At 43.4% G+C, this 17,363-nt stretch overlaps 1 protein-coding gene and 1 long non-coding RNA gene across 6 annotated transcripts in view; one reads left to right on the forward strand and one right to left on the reverse strand.

Moving 5' to 3' along the window:
* LOC131509948 (uncharacterized) overlaps window positions 1-17,363 on the forward strand; it is a 227,078-nt gene that overhangs the window by 208,544 nt on the left and 1,171 nt on the right. The window lies entirely within an intron of this gene.
* LOC131509943 (uncharacterized) overlaps window positions 1-17,363 on the reverse strand; it is a 320,351-nt gene that overhangs the window by 60,403 nt on the left and 242,585 nt on the right. The gene's annotated exons all lie outside the window — the stretch shown is intronic.

Raw genomic sequence — 17,363 nt, forward strand, 5'->3', positions numbered from 1 at the left:
CCCTAAGCGGCCGTTGCCAGCATTTCATCCCACCGAAACTGAGAACACGACCGGGTGCCGGCTGCAGGCACGTGGGTTACAGTACGGGAGTCCTCTCTGTGCGACCTGTTTCTGGGTTTTCTTTCTGCAAGACAGTGTTGAGGCTCCTGGAACACAGGTCCTGGCCTCCTACCTTGGATGGTGGTGGGGCTGGCTGTGTTTCACTACGGAGCTCTCAGGTGACCGATCCCCTTCCTGGAGAGGCCCCTTCTGATACATCTCTCCAAGCACGCTCTTTCTCTCCATCCCCCAAAGAGTTACTTGCCTTCTCTGTAACCTTTTGTCTTCTGGCACTGTCTGACATTCTGCTGTTCCCCTGTATTTATAACAGTAAGTTGTCTACGCTCCCCACTAGAACACAGCTCCGTGTGGCGGGAATTTCATCCAACCTACTTACCTTGCTATCTTTATCCATCCTATGATGAAGGGATGATTATCATTATCCCCGTCTTACAGATGAAGAAACTGAGGCCCAAATAAATCAGATAGGTTTCTGAACGTCATAGAACTAGTTGGTGGTAGAATAAGAATTACAACCAGGGAGTTGTCCACTCTAGTAGCCACAAGCCACGTGTTACTACTGCGCACTTGAACCGGGGCTAGTCCAAATAGAAATATACTCTAAGTGTAAAAGACATACCGGATTTTTAAGACTTAGGACACACACACACACACACACACACACACACACACACACAAAGAATATTAAAATATCCCATTAGTAGTTTTTATATTGATTATATGTTGGAATTACACATTTTTTACATATTTGGCTAAATAGAATAGTATATTATGATTAATTTCACCTGTTTGTTTTTAAACTGTGACTCCTAGAAGATTTAAAATTATACGTGTGCCTCCAGTTGTATTTCCACGGGACGGCGTTGGTCTATTTTAATCACTTCGCACAGGAACACCTGAAATGTCAGTAGGTCTGACGCAATGTCACTATTAGTGCCAATAATAACAAGAAAATTCAAATAGTTGTGCGATTCAGAAATCCCTCCTCTGCTTTCTACGGTTTGTTTAAAAAAAAATCTGCCCTTTGGGATGAGCACTGGGTGTTGTATGGAAACCAATTTGACAATAAATTTCATATGTTAAAATGAATGAATGAATGAATGAATGAATGAATAAATATCTGCCCTTTAATTTACCCACATACTTTAGGTACCTGTTCTGTGCACACCACTGTGCAAGATGCTTCTGGATATGCTGTTACAACTATTAGAACCTACCATCATCAGGAAGTTACAGAAACCCAACCTGAACTACCAGAGGAGTTACAGAGGGGGATTAGTTGGGAGAATCATGGGTTGCTCACATATCTGAAGGAACAGCTTCGTGAACAATGACAGAGATAGGACTCAAAGTCTACTCTCTCCCTTTCTCAGTTCTTTCTTTTGGAGTATGGATGGGCTCCATTTCCTCAGTCAGCTTCCTCCGGTGCCCGGGGGCAGGTTTGATGGAAGCTTCCAGGCTCGCTTCTTCCCAGGTGCATCTTCATCAGAGTCAACGGAGTGCCTCCACGGGTCAACCCCCAACAGGACTCTTACTGGCTGACGTTGGTCATATGTGGATTTATCTGGCCGGTCACAGAGAGGAGGCAGGATGACTGGTCTGGCTGGGTCACATGCTTCTCATTTCAGCAGGTGGATGGGTCAAGCTAATTCCCATCAGAACTAAAAGCTGGTGAAGTGATAGTTCCCAAATTAAAAGAGATTCTTTTTTGATGAAGGGCTATGTATTTGGTAGACAAAATGACAAGTTCGTGGCGTCTTTCTGGATGCCCCTGTCTTCCCTAGGTGAATGAACTTGAGCAATTATAAAAATTTCTGTGAAAGTGAAGGTGAAGAAGCCGGTACTGAATATCAAAGATATTAGAGAATTTTAACAGAAAAGTAAAAAGAGAATAGAAGTCTTTTTGTGGAGAGTATAAAGGAAATGCATAAGGAGCCTCAGACATGAATGGCTCTTTAAGAGTGTCTGCCTTTATCCTTTATGACTATCTGCATTCAAGAAAGCCACCATGAATGCAGAGATGCTAGAGCAATGAATGTACTTGACTGATCACCGTTGGAATATGGCTGCTTATTTGTTGAGTATTAACAGTGCAGAAAATAGCATTAAAAACAATTCTGGTCTGGACAGTCTCATCTAGGTAATGCTTTCTGTTGAACAATATGCTCCTGAAAAATCCCTTTAGAGAAACTGGAAAAAAAAAAAATCCCACTTACAGTCACATTGTCTCCTTTTTTTGGTAAGAGACTTGGTTCTTACCCTCAAAAAATATGCTTCCTCTTGATTTGGGGTTCAACACCCCCCTTTTCTGCTTTACGTTATAAAGCTGTCAGCTTATTGTCCTTCACCACCACCTCCAGCATCCAAAAGTATACCCTTCCACTGTCACTTCGTCGTGGGAGTCACATTTGGATATATTTCATTAAAACTGAGAAAATTGGCCTTCAGGACTTGAAACATAATTTGAGGTGAATATGCAGACACGAAAGAGATCTTGGGGCTAGTTATAAGGCAACCCATCCGTGCCCGGAGAACCCAGTGGATATCTTGAAATTCATACATATCCGTATCTATATTAGCTTCCCAGGGAGATATTTTTAAAAGTATATGCTCACGTTCATTATTCACTCCTTCCTTTATTTTTGGAAAGGTGTAGAATGAGTCGACTCTTGTTTTCTTTCTGACTATTCAGTTTCGCAAAGACACAGAGATGAAATCCTAACTTCGCAGCTCAGATGCAGGAGTCTTGTCTCAAGTACAGGGGCAGAAAGAGCTGCTCTTTGCTATGCATGCCTGAAGCATTATGAAAATAAGAGTCAGGTTTCTTGCCTGGGAAGACCTCATTTGGGGGGAAAGGGCTGGGGAGAGACGTTGTCTTAAGAGGCAACTCAGGCCTGCTGTGCATTGTACATAATCATCATATTCTTAGGAAATGTATGAGCTTATGTTTCCACTACCTCACCTTTTTGTACCTCATGGAGGCCAAAGACAGGTGGGCAGAAGAGACAGCCTTTATATAAACGCGTTTAAATAAGTTTCCTTCAGAGGTGTGGTTTTGTCAGATAAAACTTGGGAGTTCTGCCTGTACCAGTCCTCATTACACAGTTTTTCTAATTTGGGGCAAATTGATGCTTTACACAAATCATTAAAAATTAGCTCTGTAATGTAGGTAGCCTCTTTGGAATGAAGATCAGTAGAGACTTTTTTAGAAGTGGGGAATGGGGGATGGGGAGCATGTTTTCCTTCCTGGAAGCTTTCATGTTTAATTAAATCTGGTAAATTAAACATTTTTACCCTTCTCATTTTAAATCCCAGCCAACTAATGTCTTGCCTTTCTGGCACCAGAAGCAAATCTACATGTCTAGCTTTGCAGGTAATGGTGACTCATTGTTGTAACCAAATGGGAGGGAAGAAAACACACACAAAAAAGCTCTCCTCCTTACTGCAGAACACAGAATGTCGTCTCTGGAACAGTCAGTAATTTCTAGTGAAACACTGCCAGTTTTATCTTAAAGGGACCATGACATGGTTATGCTTTTGTTCATTTACGATTTTTTTATACCTGAGGTCATTTCAGAGCCCAGAAAAGGGATGGTCCTGACCATCCATACAAATAGCTGAGAGTCGCTTTGTAATGATTTGCCTGTAATGATGCCTATGATGTCAGTGGTCATGAGATTTAAATACCCACTTCACTCATTTCTTAAGCTGTTCATTTTTAATTTCAGGCATTGGGAGGAACCGGGGCCTTTAGCAATTAAGTTCCCAGTTATGTTTTCTTTGCTAATTCAGATATATTTTTTTCCTATTCTGTAAGCTAGAAGAGCAGTTATCTCCTCCTAATATGTGCCTCACAATGTTGCCTCAGTGCTTTGGGTGTCTGGAAAACAGCTTACGTATCTTTATCTAGAACTGAAAGAAGAAATAATTTGGTATTAAATGATAAAGACTTTCCTCCCAGTAATCAAGCAGTGAGTCGAGTGAATCAGTTATCAGTAACTTCCTGAGTGTAGGCCAGGAGGTTCAGGATTCATAGTACTTTATCATGTTCCCGCCTCATGGCCTTCGTACATGCCATTCCCTCCACCAACAACTCCCTCCTCGTTCTCCCTCCTCTAGATCTTTCCTACTCATCATTTCTGAGTTGACTATCACTTCCTTCATGGTGCCTGGCTCATTTCGCTCCCCATGGCATCCTATGATTTTTCTTGTGAAAAAACATAATTCATTTATCAGGTAAGTGTTTATACTTGGGGCTGGCACTGTTAGGCAGGGGTAGCTAGAGGACCTAGCTCTGTGTCTGACACATAGCAGACCCTCAGTAAATATTTTATTGAAGGAACCAGTTATTCACTGCTGTCCATTTAATTCTAGGGTAGAGGGTCTCAAGCTTACAGGTAACTAGGAAATGGGTCCGAACTGGAGCCCACGTACACTTTAGAGGCCAAGTTGTTCATCTCCTGCCTCACAGTTGGATCTTTTGATTATTCAAAACTTCCAGCCCTTAGCCCAGGCTTTGATAACCTCTGCAATCTCTGTTCAATATTGCTTCCGATGGGTTCTAAAAACTGTCACTATGTATTGGAAGCCATCTGGAAGCCATTCTTAAAGATGCCCCCTCCCCAAACTCCTCATCTCCTTTTATTTACCCCTTTTCGTATTTGCCTCCCATATTGAATCAGGACTGGCCTGAGCTAACGTCCAAGGCTAGTAGCTTATGACTTTGAGGGTAGGTCATAAAAGGCATTGCAGCACCTGCCTTAGTCTCTTGGATAACTTGCTTTGGCCAAATTCAGCCACCGTGCTAGAGGATACACGAGTAGCCTCGTGAAAAGGCACGTGTGGAAAGGAACGGAGGCCTCTGCCAGCACCAGCTTGTAGCTGTGTGGACGAGCCACCTGGGAAGAGGACCTTCCTACCCCAGAGTTATTTAAGAACACAAAGCCTATGGTTTCGTTGACCCAGACAGAAACTGAAATACAATGGAGGTGATTTCAGATGCTTCATGCCTTGTCAACACCTTCTCCAAAAGATAGAAAGGCAAGAAGGTTATTTTCACTCATGAAATATTGGCTGAAAAATCATACTTGGAATACAGATTGCAGCTAGAGTAATACAATCAAATGTTTATTACCTCTCCATTCAATTAAAATCAGCTTCTTGGGTTAATTGCCAGTTCCAAAAACCTCAATCCAATCAGCAGGCCTGTCTTTATATTTTCACAGTTGTTTTCAAAAAAGTTTTTTTTTAATATTTTTTTAATGTGTATTTATTTTTGAGAGAGAGACAGACACAGTGTGAGCAGGGGAGGGGCAGAGACAGAGGGAGACCCAGAATCCAGAGCAGGCTCCAGTCTGAGCTGCTAGCACAGAGCCTGACATGGGGCTCAAACTCTCCAACTGCGAGGTCATGACCAGATCCAAAGTCAGACACCTAACCGGCTGAGCCCCCCGCAGGTGCTCCCCCCTAATTTTTTTTAATGTTTCTTTATTTTTTAGAGAGGGAGACCGACAGAGAGGGAGCAGGGGAGGGGCAGAGAGAGAGGGAGACACAGAATCCAGAGCAGGCTCCAGGCTCTGAGCTGTCAGCACAGAGCCCGACACAGCTCAAACCCACGAACCGTAGGATCATGACCTGAGCCAAAGTTGGAGACTTAACCGACTGAGCCACCTAGGTGCCCCACAATTATTTTTAAATTCTCAGAGTAGATCAGTCAAAGGTGGCCATACAAAGCCTTCTTCACTTGGCAAATAGGCTCTACAATTTCTCTTCAAGATGCATTGCTCTTTTTCCAAACTTCATCCACCTCACGTGCAGTCCAGACAAAGCTGTAGGCAGAGGAATAAGCTTTACCTTCATTGAAGACGACGCAAAGCACCTTACTCCATTAAAAACGGTGGACAGTGGGTCACATCGTCTGCTGGCGTGGGAACTACTAGGTGTTGTGTTGCAGCCTCACAGCCTGCGCGTTTTGTCCCATTTTGCGTCACCAAGCCCTTTCATCCTTTTCATTTACACTCTGGCCAAGTGCTTGTCCTCTCTCGTGACTAAGGTTTACCTTGACGGGGGACATCTGTTCCTTTGTTGAGGTTGTTGTAGCCACCTTGGTCCCTTTTAGAACTCACATTAAACCCCAAGCTTCAGGGTCAGAAGTCCTTTGCTTTATATTTTTAACAGTTTTCTCTGTGTTTTCTTATAAAAATAATACAAGCTTCTAGTTCAGATAAATACCAATAGATACAGTGATATATAAAGCAGAAAAAAACAATCATCGTGTCCTCACGGTTAACAGTGTTTGGTCCATAGCTTTCAAAGCTTTATTTTTTTCCTCCTTTTGTGCACATCTACATGTATAAAGAAAATGCTTTAGGTAAATGGGATAATTTAATAAATAGTATTATACAACTTTAAAAACTCTGAATAATGTATTGTGGGCATATTTAAATATGGGGACAACTTACATGTGCTGAATTATTTAGGTACCAGACTCTGTGCTAAGCATTTGTATACAAATGATCTCACCACGATTCTCGGAACTGCACCATAGGACAAGTGCTATTTATGTTCCTGTTGCCAGATTGGGAAATCGAGTCCTAGAAATTACAGGTGACTTGTCTGAGGCCCCAGAGCTGGCAGGAGGTGATTCAGTCTGTGTTCAGTCTTCAGAGCTGGGCTTCGGAGTCTAAGCTCTTAGCCACTCCCCATGTCAGGGTTTACAAATCTACCTCTCTCTCACTCTTCATAGTGGTGCACGTTACACATTCCCTTCAAACTTGGTGCCTCCCTGCGCTGGCTGCCTGCTCTAGACCTTCACTTGTTTCCCTTTCCCCTCATGTGCACCCCCTGCAACTTACCACACCCTTGGGCCACCTTTCCAAGCTTGTCATGTCTTTGCTTTATTTGTGGAGTCTGCATAGACTTTCCCTATGCTGGAGTGTATTTTGACCCTGATAAACTTGCTCTGTGCCGGTTTCGATAACAATGAGGGTGAGGAGGATGGGGCCTAAATACAATTTGGGGGTCCCAATCGTGAGATCTCTGAGTTATAGTATCTTAGCAGTAGGCATATTGCAAGGGTAATGTTCCCTTTTTCCTTCCCTCCTACTCTCATTTTGATTCTGCTCATTCCTAACTGGGTTCACGGTCTCTTCCTGAACTTTCACTAACAATGAATCGGGTGTGTCCATACAGCTCTTAAATCCTTCCCCAAGAAAGGGAAAGAAGAAAAGCATCATTATATGTGGGCTGGGGGTGGGGAGGGATATTGGGAGGAACTGGGGGCACAAAGAGGTGAACCAAGTGGGCTTGATTTCTAGACTGGGAAGCCAGGGGAGTGGCCTGTTTCCCTCCTCAATCTGTACCGTGTCACAATCCGAGGGCACTCTCAGCTTCAAACCAGTCACTAGCCTGTGAGAGCGTGCTGTCTGAGAGTGAAATCTAACTCCTCAGAGAGGAGGTGGAGTTTTAAACTTCCTTCTTGGCAGGAGTAGAGTGCAGTTTTCCTCCTGTGGAAAGCAACAGACCATCACAGCAGCATCAAGACTTTGGAAATGGTGGCTTCACAACTGGCTTGGTGGCAGAGAGCCCCGGGCTCTTCACATGGTATCCTCTCTGTCTCTATAAGTAGCGGTTGGACTGCATCCTCTGAACCATCACATCTCAGTCGAATTCCATTTCTGGAAGTTACCAAACAGTCTCCTTAAGGTAGCATCCATCACGTAGCGGGCAGAGTTGACTCTTGTTTCACTGTAACCATTAAGACGGAGGTGTGCATCAGAAGGAGGTGTTGTAGCGGTGGCTACTAGGCATAACATTGAATGTCTGCTGCCGTTGACCTGTAGTGGCTGCCCAGAGTAATGTTAGTAGAAGGATTCTGTGGTCATTTCCAGGCTCAAAGAGAAAGAACACCGTGATCGACTAGTAATGTCTGCAGTGGGGATGGGATAGATCATGGCAGCACGTGTATCATGTATCTTTCAGAAGAAGAGGTTGTGAAGTCATATAAGACTGGGGTGCAGGCTCAGCTCTGTTACTTTTCAGCCAGAAGCTAAACCTTGTGCAGATGACAATTTCCAGAATGTTGGTTTTCCCATATATGCAATGAGAATTTTACCTCTTGGTTACTTGAGGGGGTAGTAAAGTTCTTATCAAAGCACCTGGAACATTAAAACTTCAAAATAAATGGATACTCTCCAGACATATCCCTGAGGGTTGTGGCACCATAGAAATCTCACTAGGGGCAAGGAAAAAGTATGTGAGATGATCTTTTGGATCATTTAATAGTGATTTTGAAGATATTATTTTTTTCCATCTGCCTTTTCTTTTGCTGCTGACTCGTTTTATAGAGCTGACTGTGCCTTGAGTTTTTAGATGTGTCCTGCTGTTAATGGAAATTGGGGCTAGAATCCAAACTCCCACTAACTTTCGTCATTATAAACCCTGAGATACAATGGCATGGCTCTCATATCCTAGGAACCACAGTGTAATGTTGTATTTAGCTTTTTATTTGTGTGCCAGTAATTATTGGCAAATTATTTAATGGCTCTGAGACTCCATTTTCTCATTATTAAATAGAGATAATATTTACAGGATTGTCATGAGACTCCATTTGGATAGTTTCTACAAGTTACAGAGGCACCATTATTTTAACGTTTTATTAGTATATCATAATTATTACTCTTTGTATGCATATAGCTTCTCATTTTAGTTGGCTAGGGGAACAATTTAAACAGATGTCAGAATAACCTGAAAATACCAATAATGGTAGAAATTACTGTTTCCTGAAGTCTGCTCAATACAAGGAACTAGATTAGTTTCCACCTACCCCACAGGGTAGGATTACCAGATAAAATATTGAATGCCCAGTTAAATTTTAATTTTAATTTCAGGTAAACAATATTTTCTTAGTATAAGTACCTCCCAAATATTGCCTGGGCCATACTTATAATAAAAAACTACTTGTCATTTATCTGACAATCAAATTTAACTAGGCATCACTTTTTGAAAAGTAAACAATAACTCTAATAAAGGCTTGCTCAGAATATTAGGAGTTAATCATTGAAACCCACTTAGAAAAGTGGTAGAACAATGTTCACATAGTAAGCACTCAATAAATGTTAGCAATTAGAGAGACAGTGCAGTATGAAAGTTACAGGTGCAGACTCTGGGACCAGACTTCCTGTGCCATATCCCAGCTGGGCCACTTATTAGCTGGATGCTCTTGGGTAAGACACTTCATCCCTGCGTGCCTCAGTTTACTCATCTATAAATTGAGAATGACAGTCCTTTCATCATAGAAGCGCTGTGAGCATCATTTAGTTAATACATGTGAAAGTTTTAGAAGGGCACTCAAGGCAGAGAAGGTGGTCAAAACACGACAGCTGTTATGATGTTGTTATAATTTTACTGTACCCATTTATCAGCCTATTTGACCCTAATACTTGAGTGTTACTGCTTACCGTAATTAGTTATGTGTACCTGCTATCTACCAGAAAGTTTTCAGGTAGTTAGGCAGGTGTTTCTTTCTTTCTTTCTTTTTTTTAATTTTTCTTTTAATGTTTATTTATTTTTGAAAGAGAGACAGAGAGAGAGAGGGAAGAGAGAGAGAGACAGAGTGTGAGTCGGGGAGGGGCAGAGAAAGAGGGAGGCACAGAATCCGAAGCAGGCTCCAGGTTCCAAGCTGTCAACACAGAGGCGGATGTGGGGCTCATACTCATGAACCGCGAGATCACGACCTGACCCGAAGTCAGACGCTTAACCAACTGAGCCACCCAGGCACCCTTAGGCACGCGTTTCTTTATCTCCACCGCACACAGGATGTTTCCAAGACCGGAGAGATCACTAACTCGCCTAAGGTCACACGGCCCACGCTGGGGTTAAAATCCCTGACTGTCTGACCCTCAAACAGTATCTCTACTCAAGTAGCTGACATCTGTGATCTACAAGGTGGGGAAGATGGCTAGGAATTATAACAGCAGCATCTGTTAGATGTGCGAGCCCTCTGTAAGTTCTAGAGAACAGTATCGGAACACTATAATAGTGTTATCGTTTTGGATTTATAAAAGCACTCTTCATAATCAAAAGCATGCTATCCCCTGCATTCTTCATAGCCTCTGAGATGGGCAGGTATGATTGCTATCACTAGGCAGAGGAGGGCAGTCAGCATCCAGGAAGGTGATGTGACTTGTTCAGAATCACCGGGCAGAATAAGGCATCACGGGTATGACCATTATCCACAGTTTCAAAGCCCGTGTTTGTTTTCTGACCTGTGGCCCTTCCCTCATTATAAACACATTCCTCCGTTAGAGCTTCCAACATGGTCTGCTTTGGTTTTTATTAAATTAAGTGTGGTGTCCCCATCCAAAGACAACTCAAGTGTTCTGTCTTATGAAAATTCCCCCTGCGTTGGATTTTTCTTTCCAGTTTATCTTTAAGATAATAAAAACAAATAATTCACAAATCCGGAGGAGAGATTAGCAAAACAAACGTTGCTGTTGCTTTTGAGCTATAAGCAGAGCAAGCAAGCCATAATTGCTAGCAAATGTTCTGTAGCCTGTATTATTTCATCATGCTAATTATAAAGCAAAGGCTGCTTCACCCCAGATTTTCTTTAGGAATCGCAGGTATAATTCCTACCATGTGATTACAGCATTTTCAATTTTTAATTATCCTCCAAATGGTTGCTTGCCAGTCAAATGCGTGCTGTGCATCCCTTTTTGGATTCCTGAAACTCCTGTCCGTGTTGCATGTCTCTGGACCACCATTAATATACAATATGCTCACCCTTGAATTTCTCTCCACTTAAAAAAAAAAAAAAAGCAGCAAGATGTTTATGGAAAATGCTGGGTTTGGAGGCTTTAAAAGGAAAGTGCTTTGAAAGACCAGGCAGGAGTCCAAGCTGACCTAAGGCCAAAGTTTCTATCAAAGTTGATGGTCTCCAGCTCAGCGGTATAGAACTGAGTGTGGAAGGAACTGCCAATCTGTGGATGTCACGGGATAGCCCCTTGCCCTCTGAAATACCTTCCAGGGATCAGAAGGGTGACAGGGAAGGGTGGGGGCAGCAGAAATTCTTCTGCCCTCTCCCCAAAAGACTTAGATGCTAATCAAAGGCACTAAATTTTATAACAGGATCAGGAAGGGAAAAAAAAGTACTAAAATTTGTAGATCAAGATCCACTTCCATTTAAAAAAAAAAAACTATGCAGAGAGATTGAGCGAGGGAAAAAAAAAGACTGGAAGGAAATATACACAAGTGCAAATGTGGTTATTTCTGGATGGTTGGTCAAAATTATTTCATTGACAAGTAACAGAATCTCAGCCAAAACAAGTTGAAGTGAAAAAATATATAAAAGAAACATATTCGCTCATATAACTTTTTGGCCAATAAATAGAAGTTATCGTTTGGGGCCCCACTGGATGCAGGTCCTCAAACTGTCATTGGAGATCTTTCATTTCCCACCCTTCTTTCTTTTCATCCAGAAAGCTGGAATGTGCTTGCTTCTCTATTCTTCACCGTCAGAATCTTCAAACATATTCAACCTTATCTCTTAAGGGTCCCGGGAGAAAAGAGCATCATTCACTAGGTACAGCAGAAGTCCTAAGGGAGAGACAGTCTGGTCCATGGGCCCACCCCTGCAGTGGGGTCAGCTCCATGCAGACCACATGGAATTAGCAGGGTTACTGTAGAGGCGGGAGAGTGACTCCTTCCACCTCTACTCTGATGCTCATCCGCTTTTTGCTAGACTCTTTTTTTTTTTCCTAACTGGTTTTTAGTGATCCTGTATTCGTTTCTGATAGCATTTAAGTTTTAAAATTTGTTTTGAAATATACTGTGATATAGAAGAGAGGAATCTAAGAGGTCCTAAGCATCCAGGAAACCTTAACACATCTAATATCCCCAGCTGCCTTCCAAGTAAATGTAACTGGTAAATAGCCGTTTCGTCCACGAGAGCGTGTTACCCTGGCCACAGTTAGGGAACCAAAGATAAGCACCTTAGGCTGACGACAGAGACAGCACCATTCTGTCTCTGTGTATTAATTCATTTAACCCTCACAGATTCCATTTGAGGTAGGTACCATTAACATCCACCTGTTACAGATGAGGAAACCGAGGCACACAGAGATGAAGCAACCTGCCCAAGGTTAAGTGTAACCTTCACACCCAACAGACTGTCTACCTAGGAGCCTGTTAAAAAGATCTTGAGAGGACCCAGATGTAGGGGGAACAGCAGAAGCAAAAGGTGGGGGTAGTGAGAGTGGGAGAGAGAACTCTCTTCTGAGAAGACATCTCAGAGTGGCTCTCATTATGAGGAACAGGGGACGTTGTTCCAGGTCTCCATGAGCTGTTTTCCTCCTGCTCACTTCCCCGTGTCTCTGGACAATAGTGCTCCGTTGCCTGACATAGTGTCGCCTCATCCTCAGCCCAAAAAAACCTGACTCATCAGTGTGACAAGGGAGCCATAAAGTCCTACACCTACCTGGTCAGCCCAGTTAACTGCTATCAAAGCCAAAGAAAGCCAGGGAGCTTATGAATTTCCCTTCCCCTGACTGTCCTGAAGTTCTCTGTGCGAATGTCCCTTTGGACCCTGATTCCATTCTGCTTGCTACCACCAGGAGAGACCAGTGTTTCTTTCTTTACAGGATAACAAACACCTTGAGGGCAGGGTCTGTGCTTGACTCACTTCTGCAGGAGCGCCCTGTTCCGCATACATCAGGTGCCCAGTAACTGCCAGTGAAAGAAAATTGAGGTTTGTCCAGGCTCCTGCAGGATGACAGAGCCCTCTGTTGTGATGTCCCTGTCCCTAAAGGCCAAGACCTAGCCTCTTCTTTCCCCTCATCTCCTGGCCTAGGCTTTGCCAGAGGGTGAAGAAGCAACCTTCTCTTGCCATACAAGGCCAAGTGCGCTCCTGAGACAGCCTATCCAATAGCATCCTCAGGGGACAGCCTGAGGGAGTCTTGTGACTGTGCCACTGGGGATCCTTCCTGTAGAGTCAGTGAATGGCAGTCCAGAAGGGACAGCCCTGGGGTATGCCTCGAAGGTTCGGTTGAAGCCATTGGTGAGATCAGATGGTGTATACTCAGCAGACATCTTTCCAGCAAAAAGTGAGTCCTAGCAACACTGTGCCCTGTTTCTTTGCATTATTGCTTTTTTGGGACTGGGCTGTAAGACTTTTGAAGGGTAGGTCAGCATTCAGCTTTTAGAGTCAGGTTTTAATCTCTGAGGCCACTTGAGATCTTGGTGGGAGATGCTGAAGAATGAGATGAGATTATTGATATGGCTGTCTGGGGACACCTGAGTGGCTCAGTCGGTTGAGCGCCCAACTCTTGATTTCGGCTGAGTTCATGATCCCAGGGTCGTGGGATTGTGCCCTGTGTTGGGCTCTGCACTGAGTGTGGATACTGCTTGGGATGTGCTTGCTCACTCTCTCTCTCTCTCTCTCTCTCTCTTTCTCTCTCTCTCTCTCTCCACCTCTCCACCCCTGTCCCCAGTTGGTGCTCTGTCTCAAAAAAAAAAAAAAAAAAAAAAAAAAAAAGATGGCTGCCTGGAAATAGAATTGGACCTAGACCATGGGAGCATCATTTGGTACTCAGCAAATGTTCCCTGATGCTTTTGGAGATTTTTTTTTTTTTCCTTAAGAACAATGAAAAGGATGGGAAAATACACCAAATTTCTACTCACAACACTACAACTGTAGCCTTCCTTGTCAACCTTACTGTTAGCACTCTGCCCTTCACTCAGGACACTCCAGGCCCCTGTTTTGAGTCCTTAAATACTCCAATCATATTCCCCCCTCAGGGCTTTTGAACTTTCTATTTCATCATCCTAAAATCCCCTTCTTTCTCTCCCACTGAAGCAAGGGGGTGACAGGTCGTATTTCACCTCCTCAAGGATGCCATTCCAGATCACTCGGCCTAAAGTGATTCTCCCCCCAAGCTGCTCTTTCTCCCATTATCCATTTTAATGCCTTCATAGTCTGTACCACCATCGATGGCTATTTTCTCTGTTGGTTTCTTGATATTATATTGTCTGACTTGGCTTGACTGTAAGACAGTCCATAAGAGTGGGGTTCCCCGGAGCTCTCCGGCTTTGTCTGTATCTCTACATGACAAGCCCTAGCTTGTTGTGGACGTAGCCTGCTGTCACCATACATTGGTAGGACAAGGTGCTCTTGGCTGTGGGAAATAGGGTTTTTCGCTTTCACAGACAGCCTGGGTTAGAACCCCATTCTAAGTTTGGATCCCTAGAAGGCTTTTTGATGTAGCATCCCATAAGTTACGATTTTCCAAGGCTATTTCTGCTGAGCCTTGAGATTTATATGTTTGGTATTTGGTGGCATTCACAGGAATTTCCTTTGGGGTTTTGCAAACTACAGCATAGCATTCACTCCGTGTGTTCAGCTGAAGGATAGCTTCTGGGAACTCATCGAACGGCTTGAATTTCAAATTTTGGAATTTTGTTTTCCAGATTTTGGTCCTCAACTACCACGTCCACCAGGTGTGAATGGGTGTCCTGTGTGAAAAAAGAAAGGCAGAGAGGGACACTGGTGCAGCAGACATGGTCCCACCCACCTCCCCTCAGCCCTCACAGTCCCTGTGCATGTCACCCGGGGCTCTGTTGTAAATACCTGCTACTCTTTGCCCGACATCATGCTCCAGCTACCATGCAGGAAGCTAGTGGCCCGGAAGTGCCAGGAAGCTAGTGGCCCCCAAAGCAGCCCTCGGTGTACGACTGATGAGAGTGGGTGAATAAAATCCAGTTTCCTCACTGCTGAGACAGGTCACCTTTTTGGTGAGCCTCTTCCATGGGTCCCCAGCGAGGCTGCCTTCGAGTTGCCTACAGGGGTAAATTTGCTCATTCACGCACCCTGCATCGGCCTCCTTCCCTCCCCAGTCTCACTCCCTTTCTCCCCTTCTGGTGCTTTTTACAAATTCACCTCCCAAATAAACCTTCTTGCGCTTAAATCCTTATCTCAGGGTCTGCTTCTGGCATAATCTAATCCAAGGCAGCATTCTATGACTAAACATGGCCAAATAAACTCAGGAACTGAACAAAGTTACATAGTTGTTTTTTTTTTCTCCCCGCAGGACCTCCCAGTCTGACTAATGTGCTAAGGTGCCCTGTGAATTTTCAAGACAAGTTTTGATGCAGCATTTCCTTTATTTATTTAGCCATGGAAACTGAGGCAGGGGTGCCCCTCACAGGAGAAATTGAGCCTTAGCACAACCACTCTAGGACCTCTTATTCCAGTCTTAATTATAGTGGGAGAAGCTCGGTGGCCGCGATCAAATTTTTGTTTAGTGACAGTTCCGTGGGCTTAAAGCTTCATGTGGCTGAAAAAGCAGTGTAAATGCACTTCCTCCATAGCCATTCATGTTCTCTCTTGGCAAAAATGGTGTATGCAGATTCGAGCTTCTGTTCAAAAAGAAACAGAGGATGGACCGGGCTTTCAAAACCCCCAGTGTCTCAAGGTTACTCACCCAAAGTCCTGCAAGTTAACTGAGCAGTTTCTTTCATCTTTTATACTTTTCTTTTGTCATGCTGAAAGCCACAGGTTTAGAAAAGAGCTAATAGGAACTGACCACCTTGCCAGTTAAAGACTTCAGGATGAGTCACTTACTCACATTGTGGGGGTAAATAATACAGATGTGAGGGCACCTTGGAGCCTCAGTCTAGCAGGGGAGATGGAAGGTGAACTCATAGTTACCAAAAGAATTAACCCCTAAAAGTGTTCTTAATGAACATGTGCATATGAATGAAGAGACTATATAATGAAGAGAGTGTATAACGAAGTATCAGGAAGGCTTCCTGGAGCAAGTGGCATGGAGAGGGAAACATAAAGGGTGAAGGGGAGGGTTGAGTGTTCGAGTTGGTACTAAGGCTGGGAGTGAGAAATAGCCCAGTGTTAGGGGAACTAACAGCGGTGGGGAAGGAGGTGGGGCGGGGACCAGGTCTCCAAGAGTCAGAGGAGGAGCATCAGGGAAACTCAGTCTGGTGGAGTGGACACAGGCCAGATCAAGTTCGTGTTGATTCGCTTTGTGATCTTATTCAGGAAACATTCCTTAGCCTCTATATCCTCATCTGCAAAGTAGGAATACTAATAGCACTAGCCATATGGGGTTCCGGGATCAAGTGAAATTAACACAGGCAAGACCCTTCACAAAGTCCCTGTCACATAGCAGGTGGTCACTAAATGGTTATGACTTGAATTATTTATGCATTGTTCATGCTTATTTGGTTGGTTAGTGGGAGAACTGGGATTCAAACCCAGTTTTTTTCTTACTAGAGCCTTCTCTGTTAACTTTCTTGAGATATTTTCTGGTTTGATTTTTTACAGCGTTTCCAAAGAGGATTCTGTGGATTACTAGGTGACGCTGCATGTCAACTTTTCGAATATATTTAGGAATTAAGGGTATCAAAAAATGATCAAAAGGTTTTGATAATGAAATGTATTCTGCAAAATATTAGGTGCCATCATCCCATTTTTATAGTTTTAATATTGAGAAGACTAGATTTTTAAACATGGAAGTGGCAAAAACATTATTGTTAGATAATGGAATTGTGGGTGATTTCCTAAATAAATTTATTTTAAAAAGCCTTTTATAATTGTTCCCCCCAAATGTAATAAACTTGGTAGAGTTCCAGATTTTCTTCCTGCCCTAAAACTTAAGAATTACTCACTTCCCTATTTACAAAAAAAAAAAAAAAATTATGTGTGCAGGACCGACCTCCTACCCGGAATTGACTCAAATGACTATTAATCAAGTTTGAAAAAAAGTTAAAACTAGTTGAATCTGCTGCATCCGGGTCCACTTTGGAGAGGAAAGGGATGCCTTCCTGCTCTCAGGCGGAAGTCAGTGTGAAAGGACAGGAGTGGTCCATTTCCAGTCCCGGCAAGCTGGCCAGTGCTCAGAGCGTCTGTGGGTTTAATGACTGGCACAAAAACAGAGTAGCTAGATGAGCTTCCTTGCCTTTCTCAGTGGTTTAGCTCCAATGTTTAAGGCATTTTCCAGAGTGCTGTGGACCCAGGCCTGGGCTTGGATAACACCTTGGAATTATTGATAAAATCTTATATGCACCTTGGTTTTTGCCCCGGAGAGAAGACCTCAGCACCAGCCCCCAGGTTCCCTTTGCCAGGTGTTAGCCACAAACGTTCCACCAGCATACTAGGGGGTGGACCCCACAAAATCATTCTTCAGGTTTTTCAAAGAACACAATAGCACATGATTCCTTCACGATTTGAAGTTCATCCTCAAGCACTCATTCATTCTTCTACGTACATAACATCATCGGATCAAAATGTGCCC

The sequence above is a fragment of the Neofelis nebulosa genome, chromosome 4 (genome assembly GCF_028018385.1).
Source record: "Neofelis nebulosa isolate mNeoNeb1 chromosome 4, mNeoNeb1.pri, whole genome shotgun sequence".
In the NCBI taxonomy this organism is placed as follows: Eukaryota; Metazoa; Chordata; class Mammalia; order Carnivora; family Felidae; genus Neofelis; species Neofelis nebulosa.